Here is a 15,402-nt window from a genome sequence, read left to right as displayed (position 1 = left end):
CCTATCCAGTCTTCTATAGGTGTCAGGGTGGGGTGCCTATTCCCCTGCATGCTTTGAAACCTATAGCACCTGGGACGCACACTTGGGATCCGGTTCCTCTGCCCCTCACATACACATGAGGAATCCCAGGTGCTCAATACGTCATACTGTCTCTTTCATCTCATGTGTAAACTATGGACAAATACATGACTAAACGTGTTTAGTTGCTTTTCCCAGAATGCTTTGCGCCACGATATGCAAATAACGGGGACTATGATTGGCTCCCTGACATTACCCACACTGCGACTGATGCTACCCATTTCACTACCCAACAAAGACCCATAATATGCGTGTGTCTGTCTGTCTGTCTGTCTGTCTGTCTGTCAAAGTATGTGTGTGTGTGTCTGTGTGTGTCTGTGTCTGTCTGTCTGTCTGTGTGTGAAAGTGTGTGTGTGTGTGTCTGTCTGTCTGTCATGTAACTTGGACATCTGTGAGGGCACCACTAATGCCGAAAGAGATGTACACATATTGTTTATTTTCCATATATATGTATGTATGTATGTATGCATGTCCAATTGCTTTGACAATACAAATGAATTGAATTGAGAGGGAGAGAGAGAGAGAGAGAGACAGACAGACAGACAGACAGAGAGACACACATACACACACACACACACACACACACACACAGAGAGCCAGCCAGCCAGCCAGCCAGCTCAGTGATGACATGACGAGCCTCTCTCAGCTTACTGCTATGACAGCACAGAGCACATACATTCCGTTTAACAAATCGTTAAACAAAAAAGGTTATAAACACATTGACTACAATACCGGTTAGTAAGACGAAGGTGAGTCTCTCGTTAGTATTATTAGTCAGACATTAAATAACTACGCAGGTTAGTATTTATGTCAGGTAACTTCTCGTTATATATATATCAGTCTCATTTACGTTTAGGTGCCGAGAAAGATCCTATTTGTTACCACAATTTCCCTTAACTGATTATTATTCAATGATTAAGGATAGGCAGGGCCACCAATAATCTAATGTCTATTAACTTGTGTCAATTTCAGACTAAACAGTTAAACAGGAATGAGAAGATATTTCTCGGCGTTGACAGATTTTATTTCTAAAATTATCAACAAAACAGTTTAATGCAACACACATTTATATTTAAGAAAACTAAATGATATTACACATTCTAGAGTTATGAATCACATATTAACATTTCTAATTGATTTCTCAAATGTCATGAATCACAAACTCCAAACTGTTAAACTTATGTGAACTTCGTCGCAGAGATGCCTCTCTGGCTTCGGGCTCAGATAACAGCACACGGCACGAGGTCCGTGTGGTTTGGAACAAAGGCAGTCTGGTTCGGCTTTGTCCAAGAACTTCCACTCAGTCGATGCACCTGGAAGTTGGGGTTTCGGGAATGTAGAGTCTTTTCCAAACAGATTTTCCACTGGTTTGAATGCTCCAAGGTTGTGCACAAAATCTTCTTTGTAAGCAGGGTTCCACCGTAGTTACTTGAAGACGAAGTCTTTGAGGAAAGCAGGGCCCTGTTTGTTCCAAGGGTCAAGTTTCTTAAGACTCAAATAGCTATTTAAGTGACTGACACTTTCGTATTCAGTCGACTTAGTCAATTGTCCAGCTGTAAAACTCCACTGATCAGGTGGGTCTGTAAAGTTATTTATTTAATAAAGTCCTTTAAAAGAATTCTTCGTACGGCTCAATCTCCTTCTCCCAGTTTAACTCTTCTGTTGCCGGCAAAGACTTGGTTGGTTTCTGATTCCGGTTCTGGCAACAGAGCTACAGGTTGAGCTGTGGCAGCGAGTTTCTGGTTCAGGTGAGAGAAAGAGAGAGAGAAAGACTGTTCCTTAAAGTCTGTCAGATCAGTAGGTGATTGGTCCCTGAGTTCTTGAGATTGGATTTCGGTTTCAGCCCCCAGTGTCCTATTGGAGGGGGGCTTGATTTATGACTGATGTCAATCCATGCCATCTTTTGGAAATGCCGGTTGGCCCGGGTTCGTAGCTCTATGTCGGGATTTCGGCTCTCATCCACTTCAAAGAGTTTTTATCACCTACAGGCCCCTTTCTCCAGACATCTCATAGCAGAATTCCAAACTATTTGGCCTCTTCTCGGTGCCATCCTCCCCAAAACTGTCACTTTGATGCAAACCAGTTCCAAGCTGATGAGCTAAGGAAATCTGATAACTTTGGGGGGGGAGAGGTTTTCTTTAGATCCGTGCTTCAGCTCAGAGCCCAAATGCTCTTATCCAAATACACCCAACATAACGCTACATATGTATGTATGTATGTATATATGTGTAGAAGGAAAATTAGAAATTATTTTCTTACACCTGTTTTTCTCTCTTGTATACTTAAGAAAGATACGGTCAAACTAGAAGGTCAGCCCAGAAGATAGTTTGATTTCTGTTTGTTATTTACGATGAGAACCTTGGAGACAATGTCAAACGGTTTGACCTACGTGCCTGTTCCCTAAAACCATGTGTTGACCTATGAACTCTGTTCTATAATGATATATGTTCTGCTTAGTTAGCCTTTAAGATAACATAGTGATGACTTTCTAGCATGTATGGATGTATGTATGTATGTCCAATTGCTTTGACAATACAAATGAATTGAATTGAGAGGAAGAGAGAGAGAGAGAGAGAGAGAGAGAGAGAGAGAGAGAGAGAGAGAGAGAGAGAGAGAGACAGACAGACAGACAGACAGCTCAGCGATGACATCACGAGCCTCTCTCAGCTGACTGCTATGACATCACAGAGCACGTACATTCCGTTGCTTGCCGTCTGTCAACCACTCAGTCACTGCTAGCCAGACTGGCTGGCTGGCTGGATGGGGGGGCTGCTTGCTGCTGCTGCGTACCTTAGCAAGCTTATTTGCTTGACCGGCCTTCCTACTCCTCTGCCCACATGCCCACCTATGCCCGATCTGCTGTTCACCTGGATCACAGCTCCGCCCCAACAAGGCAGATCTTCCCAAAAATGGTACAAACTGATCCACGTTCCCCTCCACGGAAAGCTTTAGCCCAAAATAAGGGACCCATTCTGTAACAACATAATGGATGCCCACCCAACCTGTGACAAAACTTAGAAAAAAGAAAAACGGTCAGTCCTCCTGGGGGAGGGACACACAGCCACCCTGGCTGCCCAATATGTCAGCGCCTACCACAGCCTGAGGGACACAGTGACACACGAGCACCGGCTGTAAATATAATGTAAATACTCATTTGTAATGCATGTCATTGTATTTCAAAAAAGGAATCTGGAAATAGTAAACCAATTTTCTTTATTTGTATGTATTTAAGATCACATTTTATTACATTTTCTTTTTCTGTACTTGATAACATCTTATTGTGATTCAAAATTCTATTATTTATTTTCCGTATGTATGTATGTATGTATGTATGTATGTGTGGAAGGAAAGTTAGAAATTCTTTTCTCACACCTGTTAATCTCTCTTGTATACTTAAGAAAGATAAGGTCAAGCTGGAAGGTCAGGCCAGAAGGTAGTTTGATTTCTGTTTGTTATTTACGATGAGAACCTTGGAGACTGTCACGGTCTCCCCTGCTTCTACCTTAGTTCACCACCAGAGGTCTCCCTCTCCCAAATACTAGTTTAGTGCTTCTCTTGTCCTTTGTCCAGTCAAACCAGTCTTTCCACATTCTTCCCTACCAGGTGCACCTGTTCTGTTCTCCTCTCCTATCATTGGTCAATCCTTCATTCACCTCGTTCAATCCCTCTCTCCTTCACAGTACACAGTACCCCTCTGTTTCCTAGATTCATCGCGAAGTCTTGCATTCTCTCCTGAATCAATTCTAAGCCTTGTTTCTTGATTGCCTTCCCGTGTATTTTTGACCTCTTGCTTCCTTCTCTCGTTTACCCCTTTCGGATCTCTCTACTAGCCTGTTCGCTTGATCGTTTGACCTGGACTGTCCCTGTTTATGCTCTCTCGTTTTGCCCTTATTGGATTATCTGCTTCAACTCTAAAGCCTGCACTTGGATCCTTTCCTTTTCCTAAAAAAACCTGTGATTCTTATATGTTCAAACCGAATATTGTAAGGGACATATATGCTGCAAAAAACACATATATAAATTGCATAATATTAATGTATTTTTAATCATATATGTCCTACATACAACTAAAGGCATATAGTTTTTGATGAAGTAAAAACATAGGAAAATAGTGCAAATTTAATATGAATGTCCAGCATATGAAGACATGTATAAAACACAGTGCAGTTTAGCAGTATAAGGCTGTACTTAACTCATGCTCTTGCCTTGTCCTAAGTGGAGCCCTATGCCTATAATCAAACATGGTCATATACTGTATAATCAACCTTAGATCAACTGCTCTTTCAAATCCTGTAGGAAAATGAACAGTCCGCATAAAGGTCAGTGATATTTTGACAGCAGATCCTCGAACCAGTTTCTGCACTGTACAATTTCCAAATTTGCCAATTGCATATAAGTGATATTGGTCATCACTGACACAGAGAAAGTGTGAAACCGTGAAAATACTGCCATCTTTCAATATCACAACCGAGTTGTTCCTTTTCTTTGTCTTTGTGTATGTTTGGCTTTGAATGACCTCTCCGTTGATAACTATTCTGTTGTAGTACCTGCCAATAGAGGTCCCAGGTACATCTAGCAATGCATGCAATGCATTCATATTATTTTCAGACACTGGCCTAATCTTTGGCACTCCAAGTGCAAGTCATATCTAGTATAATTCTTTACATGACGTTTACCAGAGGTCATTTCTGTGTAGAATGATTTAATTTCAGGTGAAACATCAATGGATGAGCAGGCCTTAGCTATGCGTGGCAATGCCCGAGACCATGCTACTCTTTTGCAAAGCTGCTGAGGCACTGCATTACTGCTTTTGACTTGCTTGAGCAAGTAGCCATTATAGCTCTCAAACATGAAAGCAGACTGGGCCCAGAGAGGACCCAAATTCTCAACACTCTTAGTCAAATGCAGAAGTGAATGCATATTGTAGGTCACCTGATCTTCGCCATACAAAGACTGAACTGATTTAACATAAAGCTCAAGAGCCTCATGAGCATGGTCAATATCCTCTTGGCTAATGTCTGAACCTAGCAAAATGCTCACACCCTCCACAAGTAGAGCCCAGTGGCAAAGATACCTGTTTGGAAGTATCCCCTCCAGGACTGGCAAACTGTAATATAAAAGCCAGTTCTGTCATTCGTGAGCTTTCCAAAACCTTAGCTCAACAATAGACCATGGGATTCTGGAAAAAATGCTTAGAGGCTTGATTGCTAAAAGATTTACATCCACTGTTACAGTGTTCAAACCAACATACCATGGTTTACTATAGCTTTTGGAATCAAACCATAAAGTGGCTATTTGCCGGCAAACCCCCAGCAACACACAATGCATGTAATCAGGGACCATGCCATTGATCAGGTCAAAATCTGGCAAGTCCACAATTGGAGATGGCCCTTTTATGCCCAAAATGCTCTGTTCATTATTTTTGGCAATCTCACCTATTTGCACAGTTGTGTCATGATCTCTAAGGAACACCTGGATGAAGACAGTGCCCACACCCATACTCTCCATTAAACTGCTTGAAATTTTGCAGTAAAGGTCGTGCAACAGCATCACATATGGCACATAATGCATAGACCTTTGTCGTTTTGATTGAGTGATCTACTGGATCCTGCCACTGAAGACCTGTTTGTCCAAGACTTTTGCATTCCTCCACAAAAGGTTTGAGGAAGCTAGTCATTTGTGGTTTTGATGACCCAAACCACAAGGCACATAGTATGACATTTGTATCTCTTTCCTCTGGGGGTAATTCATTAACAGAGCATAGTAAGGGCCATATGCTGTATTTAGATGACTGGAACACTGGCACTCCATCACAATTGAAAGACAGGGAAAAGAATGAATCACTAACTGATTTCAGATATTTGTACAACTTCCCATCTGAAAAATCTGTTATTCCATCTGTTTTGGTCATTGTAAATATTTGGAATAGGCTCATTCTCCAAAAGAGCTTGAAGTTGATTCCTCAAAGGTATACAAATAAAAAATTGACCCAGCTCTAAACTTTGTCTCACAGATGGTATTCTGATTTGTCTACATAATCTTTAAACTCCTTCTCTAGCATGTACTTGCTACTTGGGATGCTTGCAGCATCCCCACTACATAACCTTAACAGCTTCAGTAGGTCCTCCATTAAAGCCTCTGTTACATTGTGCTTCATGGAAAATGCGAGGATGTTCAGCCAACTGGCATCTGTGACATGGTCATTTGAGGGACCTGAAGACACCAGGTTTGATTGGTTGGTATTCTGTAACAAATGGGAAAGAATCCAAATTTGAGTGATCATAAGCAAAGTGTGTACCAAAAGAAACCTGTTTTACTCTAAATGTTGATATTCTTGTTCAACAATATGGCAAGCTGTTTTGACTGTTATTAATTCCCAGGATGTTCATCAAGATTAAAGCTAGTGTTCACAACCCACCCCACCATCTACCTGTATGCTCCTTTCACTTTTACAGACACAATAATACATTACATTTTAGCATTGCTGTTGTGCTTAGATTTATATTGGTGTCTTGAGATGGAAGCCATCTCCATAGGCTACAGATGAATATATTATTATGACATAAAATTATTAGCCATGCATAATATTTTACTGACAGTACTAATGCCAGGCTGCTAATTTATAGAATGCCTGTAAACCTAAAATGGGCGACATATCCTGCTGAGGGACACTAACATTGAGACGCTATGGCGAGCAGTGAAAGCATTGCTCTCATTTCTTGGTTTCATGTCGAAAGGGTGTTTGTTGTGAATATTTAGATATGGTGACTTCGTTCATTGTTCAGTTCACGGGCAGCATTTAAAAACAACATGACCAGCTGTAGTGGGAAATCTACTCGCCTTCAGATATGTTTGTCAATGCATTTTACAACATTTTAAACACATTTTTAAAACCTTAAAACTTAACATAACTTAAACTAAACATTATTTGTACAATTATGTTCAACAATAAGTATAATGCCTATTTATGAATATATTATAGTTTATCATATTTAATACACACATTTCTAGGGCCTATAAATTATCAATATGACCAAAACTTTGCTGGAAAAACAAGTTTTGCCTTGTTTTCCACCTGGTCCGAGTACGACGAGGAATCATTCTTTCTTCTTGGCAACTGTTAAAGCAACACAATTTTCGTTTCGCCATTTTGCATAATAGAAAACACATCGCTACATGTAGGCAAGTGAATTAGGGCCATAAGACCATACAATATGCCGATTGGTTGATGTTTGAACTGCTGCGCGGGATCCAATAGAAATCCAGATCACTGACTCATTGAAGCAGCCAGACAGCGGTAACACGGGCCGTTGCTTTAAGTTTCAACAGAGGTTTCAGATCGATTAAACATGGATTTCTAACGTCACCCCGAAGGAAAGAATAATTGTATCTTGTTGTAATTATTACTCAGGGATTTGTGTTGATTCAGGTTGGTTCATTTAGTAATTTATAAGCAAAGTAGTTGGTTTGTTCAATAAGACAACAGTTGCAAGAGTTAAGGTTACCTTGCTAGGAGCTAACTGAGCCAGCAACAACTTTGATATTGCCCTTGCTTCGTGTATTTAGGTAACGTGAACTGGATTCATGTATTTGTTGGTTTATGTTGAATGGGTATTATACCGTTAACATTAGACTACATTTACTTTTTTACTGTCAAGCGATTCAGTTTTGAATCTATTTCATTACACAAATCTACCTACGTTGGTCAGGGGCGGGTGGGTTAATTGAGTTAAAATATTTGAATCGCGTTAGTTTCTCACAACTAACGTCAATGAATCAGATTACCGCGTTAAATCGACAGCCCTCATTATCGATTGTACTAATCTTTCACAGATCTGCAGCTAACTTGCATGCAGCTGACATTTAGCTGGCCTAGCATTATGTCTGTGTCTGGCAAACTGGTCTTACAAAGCAAAAATGATGCCCATGACGCTACAATCAGACTCACAAGACACAAAACTGTGACCTTCCCATGTGAGATCTGATGAAACAGCCGTGATCTAAATTCACTAAAAGCCAAACTCTTCTAAAGCCCAAGGTGTGATGAGAAAGTTTGCAGTGGTCCAATGGGTCAGTGGGGAGGATGCTGGGATGTATAGCGAGGTGGAAACCGAAGCCATACGTAAATATGATGACACCAAGATGGATGACGATGGATACCCGCAAACTGACTGTTCAGCTGCTGTGGGATGGCAGAAAGGGAAAAAGCCAAAACATGGCTGGCCAGTGTACGCTGCCTCTATCAAGTTTGTGAGCAGTAAGTAGACCTATCTAATGCATTTAATTTGTTTTTACACTGTCGGGGCCAATAAATAATGTGAAGCTGTTATGATACACGGATATACGGATTCAGATGAAACTGATGTTGAGAATACACCGGTAAGACTGTTTGTATTCCACTGTCACCGAATGAATGTCATGCATATAATCACACACCATTTACTTAAGTACCAATTCACATAATAATACATTTGAACTTAAAAAACAAAGAAATCTGGTATTAAATCTAGGCTAAGTCCTACTGTTATTTAGAACAGTAAAACCAGCAGTGACAAAAAGTCTATGCAAGGGAAGTCAATCACCTTCATTTATATAGCGCTTTTAACAATATGAATTGTTTGAAAGCAGCTTTCCAGTGATAAGAAATGAAAGTGACAGAGATTGTTTTGGCTTTACAGCAGCTCTAGAATAAAGTTATTGTCCAGCTCAAGTTAGTTTTGATTGATTGACTTGCATGCGAAGATCATTAGTTATTAACGACAACGTTGTAACAGAAAACCCTTAACGCGCTCCGGCCGCCCATCCGCACAAAACAGAGCCTGGTGGCTCAACAACGCGCTCCCGGAAATAGGTTCCAAGGTGCGAGCGATTATCCGCTATCTGTGCGCAAACATACGCAACCTCTGCGCAAACACCGACAACAAAGTAACCTTCTTGTTTTTGCACCTGACTATGTCCAAAATACGCATGTCATTAAGAACTGTGATAACACTTTATTTGAATAGTCCAGAATGATGCATTAGTTAAGCATAAGTACACTAGTAATTCTGATTAGTAAGGACATATTACCCATTATTTAACATGTATTAAACATTTGAAGGATCAACATTCTTTCATATTAACAACTTAGCAAACCATATTATTTGTGTGTAGTAATGTACCTCACCATCTATTATGTTAACTGGACTATGTTTAGTTATCTTCTACTCATTGATTAGCATATTCTGTCTTGATAATCTCTGAATTGTGTTCAGGGGACGGGGTTTATGTCAATTCTAGGGTTAGTGATGTCACTAACCCAGCCGTTTGTTGTAGTCCTTAAAAAACGATTTCTTTAACAGCAAATATCTCCCTTTGCTTTGAACTTTGAGCTTCGTAACTTTGCAGATGTTGTTTATGCTCAAACAGCAACATTACACACTAACTAAAGTTAGAAAAGTGAAATCATATTCAAGCACCCCGTTAAAGCTCTGATTTCAGAGAGAAGCGCAGAGAGCTGCTATTTGATTTGCGCTCATTTCATTCCTAAAGTTTACACACATTCATTTCACACGGACATTATTGCCTAGTGATTTCAGACATTTAAGTTTCGTGATATGATCCCCTGGCTCACCTGTTATCCATCAAACACAAGCTGTGACTGTCTCAGCCTTAGCCGCATATTATTCGGCAAAATTATTCGTTATTGGTTTTGAAGCCATTATCCGTGCCTTTCCGAATAAGGTATTGTGCTTCGGGACACCCCTAGTGTAAATCTTTACAACAGGGAGTCCAATTCTCTTTAGTACTGTGTTGTTGGCAGTTTAGCCATAATTATTGCCTTATTCTAGGCCAATAAACATAAATATCACTGAATTAGTGCAATAATTAATGTGAATATAACTTTCACTTTAGAACAGGCGGTCAAATTGTCTTTCTTACAATATTTGAGCAATTTATAACTGTAAAACCAGCACTAATTAAACATAGATACTAGCTTCATATTGTTCAGTTAATTTAATAGATACATTATGTATAAGGTACACTTATAAATTTCAATTAAAGAAGTGAATTTATAGTATTACCTTATCACGAATCCTGGAGTCTTGTAGAACTCAATTTCTGTAATAATTGGACGCAGACAGATATAAATTGTCAAATTTATTCAAAAACAAAGACTAAATGTAGCACTACACTAATTATACAAAAGGGAAAAACTAATTAAAATTCAACTCTAGATCAACAAATCAAAGACAAATCACTTCCGTGACCAAATCAAAGACCATGGGATCGCATATGATAACACACAAATCTTTAAACAAAAAAGGTTATAAACACATTGACTACAATACCGGTTAGTAAGACGAAGGTGAGTCTCTCATTAGTATTGTTAGTCAGACATTAAATAACTACGCAGGTTAGTATTTATGTCAGGTAACTTCTCGTTATATATATATATATATATATCAGTCTCATTAACGTTTAGGTACAGAGAAAGATCCTATCATTACTTGTTACCACAATTTCCCTTAACTGATTATTATTCAATGATTAAGGATAGGCAGGGCCACCAATAATCTAATGTCTATTCACTTGTGTCAATTTCAGACTAAACAGTTAAACAGGAATGAGAAGATATTTCTCGGCGTTGACAGATTTTATTTCTAAAATTATCAACAAAACAGTTGAATGCAACACACATTTATATTTAAGAAAACTAAATGATATTACACATTCTAGAGTTATGAATCACAGATTAACATTTCTAATTGATTTCTTAAATGTCATGAATCACAAACTCCAAACTGTTAAACTTATCTGAACTTCGTCGCAGAGAGGCCTCTCTGCCTTCGGGCTCAGATAACAGCACACGGCACGAGGTCCGTGTGGTTTGGAACAAAGGCAGTCCGGTTCGGCTTTGTCCAAGAACTTCCACTCAGTCGATGCACCTGGAAGTTGGGGTTTCGCGAATGTAGAGTCTTTTCCAAACAGATTTTCCATTGGTTTGAAGGCTCCAAGGTTGTGCACAAAATCTTCTTTGTAAGCAGGGTTCCACCGTAGTTACTTGAAGACAAAGTCTTTGAGGAAAGCAGGGCCCTGTTCGTTCCAAGGGTCAAGTTTCTTAAGACTCAAATAGCTATTTAAATGACTGACACTTTCGTATTCAGTCGACTTAGTCAATTGTCCAGCTGTAAAACTCCACTGATCAGGTGGGTCTGTAAAGTTATTTATTAAATAAAGTCCTTTAAAAGAATTCTTCGTACGGCTCAATCTCCTTCTCCCAGTTTAATTCTTCTGTTGCCGGCAAAGACTTGGTTGGTTTCTGGTTCCGGTTCTGGCAACAGAGCTACAGGTTGCGAGTTTCTAAGAGAGAGAGACCGTGTGCTGTTCTTTATAGTCTGTCAGATCAATAGGTGATTGGTTCTTGATTTTTTTAGATTGGATTTCGGTTTCAGCCCCCAGTGTCCTATTGGAGGGGGGCTTGATTTATGACTGATGTCAATCCATGCCATCTTTTGGAAATGCCGGTTGGCCCGGGTTCGTAGCTCTATGTCGGGATTTCGGCTCTCGTCCACTTCAAAGAGTTTTTATTACCTACAGGCCCCTTTCTCCTATCTCATAGCAGGATTCCAAACTATTTGGCCTATTCTCGGTGCCATCCTCCCCAAAACTGTCACTTTGATGTAAACCAGTTCCAAGCTGATGAGTTAAGGAACTCTGATAACTTTTGGTGGGGGGAGAAGTCTTCTTTAGATCAGTGCTTCAGCTCAGAGCTAAAATGCTCTTATCAAAATACACCCAACATAACACTACAATAATATATGGTTTGCTAAGTTGTAAATAATGGCTAAAATGCATTTACTGTGCATTCGGTTAATCATTAATTACTAGGTTTATGTTTATTCATTGCATGAATGTGGATCCTTCAAATGTTTAATAAATAATGACTAATATGTAAAGTTAAAAATTAATTACGAGTGTGTTTGTGCTTAACTAATGCATACTTCTGGCCCCTTAAAATAAAGTGTTATCAGATCTCCTTTGAGATATGACTCCCTCCCCTTCAGGTTCTGCAACGTTGAATAAATAAACTTAGATAGCCGCGACTGTTTCCCAAAAATGTATTGTTTCAAATATGCCGTTTAACAGCATTTGTTAGGGGTGTAACGTTACGGTACACAAAACTGACAGTTCGGTACGTACCTCGGTTTTGAAGTCTCGGTTCGTTATGGGTTCGGTACAGCGGGGGGGGGGAACTAAACATTAATTCCGTTGTGCATGTTTCTAAGCTATGCAAAAGAGATTTCACTTCTTTCTCAGTCTGTCTGGTGATGCATAGCCCACATAGGGCACGTGCAACACATAACACAACATTTAGAAAGTGGGTGACACTTATTTTGTTACATATAAGAGCGACACTACTCCAGACACTCCCTTGCTCGTGATCTAAAGTTAGACAGAGATGCTGTGCTTGGCTGGAGTCACCTATCAGACAGGCCTCACACTTATCAACTAATTCACGGCCAATACAATGTTGTAACACTAGCGCAATAATGCCCTTTATGGTGTGTGTCATCACTAGTGTTACATGATCATCATAGTTTTTACAATTATATCTCGGAACTTCCCTGTCTGAATCAAAACTCTTGTGGGTTCTAGCAAGGCAAGAACAGAAGCATGCAATGTTCAATCTTGTTCGGGGTCTTAAAGAGTTGACAGAGGAATCCATATCACTGGTGTCTGGTACTCCACTATTCTAATGAAGAGAAAAGAAAATAACACTTAAAACTGTAATGTGTGTCGGTCAGTAAAGAAGTACACAACTATACACAGTTGTAGGACCTCTATATTTACCTCTCTTTCCATTGATGGTCCAACTCCATCATCAGTGTCTGAGGTTTTATCCTCCCTGCCATGTTCATGGTCCTTGTCATCATCTTCAGACTCATCACCAGTGTTGACACCTTCGTCTTCATCAGACATTGGGAGAGCATCCCTGGGGCTCGGAGGAGGAGCGCTGACACTATTCTTTTGATAAACATACAAAGAAGAAAACATGCATTTAAATTCACTTTGCATTGAAATTTATATATACACACATACGGCCTAACAGCATGTAAACACCGGCATACGTTTAAAATTAATAATATTATTCTAAACACGTTTTAAAATAAAGTGTTACCTCTTTTGGGTCCCTGTCTTCCGACCATCTTAATTTTGTGTTAGGTGCCCCCGCATCTTCATCAGCAGCGTGGTCGCTATGGGGTGTCTTCTTAGCTGGTGTAGCCATAGTGCGCTATGGGGGTTTCCACCAGTTACCGCAGACCTGTTCTGTCCCGAACGGGTGACATGTTTTCTGTGTTTACCAGCATGCTCTTTATACTGTAAATGGTGGCCGGCGGCTCTACAGAGGAGGCGGGGTGTGGGTGGGGTTGGGGGCGTGTGTGGGGACACGTGGGTAAATGGGGGGCAGTGGCTCTACAGAGGAGGAGGAGTGTGGGCGGAGTTGGGTGCGTGTATGGGTGCCACGTGGGTACAGTCATTTGTACCCATTAGGCTCGTGTCCATAACAAATATGTGATAACAATTTATCTCTCCAAATGGTCACCTCACCCAGTGTGTACACGTTGTTTTGAACGTGAGACCATGACCATAGCACGCATAGATACAGATGTCTGTTGGAGATCAACTTTATCGGAGTGAAATAGACACCCCAACATACCGCCCCAACTGAATTCTGTAATAAGAACAACATTTTTGGCGGTTTCCTGGTATGTTATGTGGAATACAATTTTGTGTGATTCTTAGAAAAATTATGAAATACCATTTTGCCCCCCCATAAATAAGCCGCTCCAAGCAGTTAATTTTACACATCCAATATAATATATGAAGGGACACACTCTTCATAATGGCATCTGACTGGGGTCCATTTGATGAGGAAGAGCTAGTAAATGCGTTATCATGTATTGATGGTAAGAATGTTTTTTATAGTAATAGAGTTGGGTTTAAAAGTGTTAGTATATCATGCATAGTTCATGGTTTGTATAATTTAAGGTGAGAGAGAACCGAGATATTACAGCACAGAATAACAGAGCCGAGACTGTCGGGCCGAGCACCCCGCAGGGGACCACGGAGAGTGGAACTCACAACCCCCAACGCCTACGTCCCGAACAGCGCCTTCCAAACCGCAGGAGACACGTGTTCTGAAGGTGGGCCAAAGCAATGTGTTTAATGGCCAGTTTTATTCAGATTTCATGGTATGCCATAGAACAAGTTGTTACATATTATGAATTAATTACATCTTCTAAAACATAATATCGTGTACATTTATGTGACCAATGTTTGTTTTTTGATTTGACAGTTGTTTAACCCACATAACTACACACTCCCCCACCCACCCCAAGTCACAGAGCAAACTTTGAATGGAGGTGTGTAACATTCACCGTTTTTACCAATGTTATTAATAATAATAATAATAATAATATTATATTTTGTATTTGTTCGAAATGTAGTGAAAAGTCACTGTATAAAGTGTAATTGACATGTTTGTTTTATTATAGCTAAAAATGCGGCACAGCCTGCATTGCCCTGCTTGAGAGGCGTGTCAAGTGGAAAACAGGTGAAGAGATCCGATCGTGCTGATAAAGGGAGGTCCGTTCTACAGCGGGGGAGACAGCCACCAGTCACACAAAGGGGAAACACAGCGCCCAGAAAAGCCCTGAGTAAGACAAACCGGGTGGCACACGACACCACCGATGTGGGGGTGCAATGTGTGAAAGTGAACCGACCGAGCTCCGCTACTGTAAAAAGAGGTAAACGGGGTAAAAGCACGGTTAAAGCCACCACTAGTGGGGATACTGAGATGAAATGTGATCAATCACCCTGTGTTGACATACAGACCCCTGGTGATTGTAGGGCCCTGGTGTTTAGCAAGATATGCAGTCAGCTTGTGGAGGCGTTAAACACCGCTCAGTGCATAATACATGTTTTGACAAATTTGTTAAAACAAATAGGGAATTGACCCGTTTCTGATGAGAGTTTGATGAATCTGTAATTCACACTGTGAATCAATCAGTCTCTGCAAGATCGAGAAGGGTTGTTACAAAAAACAACCAATTCTGAAAACAACAATTGACAAACAATGAAAAAGGAGAAGCACAAAATCTGTCAGTCTGCTTGTGTAATTAGGGGGGTAATGCGAAATAAAATTAATGCTGCGAAAAGAATGCTGCGTAGGCTTAAATTTAGAACAAATGTGTCACAATTAGCACGGTCACAGACACTGTTGCACACTCTCCAGACGGGAGGCCATCCGGTAAACTTGGAAATTCAGGAATATATAGA

This window comes from Amia ocellicauda, unplaced genomic scaffold (assembly GCF_036373705.1).
Source record: "Amia ocellicauda isolate fAmiCal2 unplaced genomic scaffold, fAmiCal2.hap1 HAP1_SCAFFOLD_61, whole genome shotgun sequence".
Taxonomy (NCBI): domain Eukaryota; kingdom Metazoa; phylum Chordata; class Actinopteri; order Amiiformes; family Amiidae; genus Amia; species Amia ocellicauda.
Note: the sequence above shows the minus strand (reverse complement) of the source record.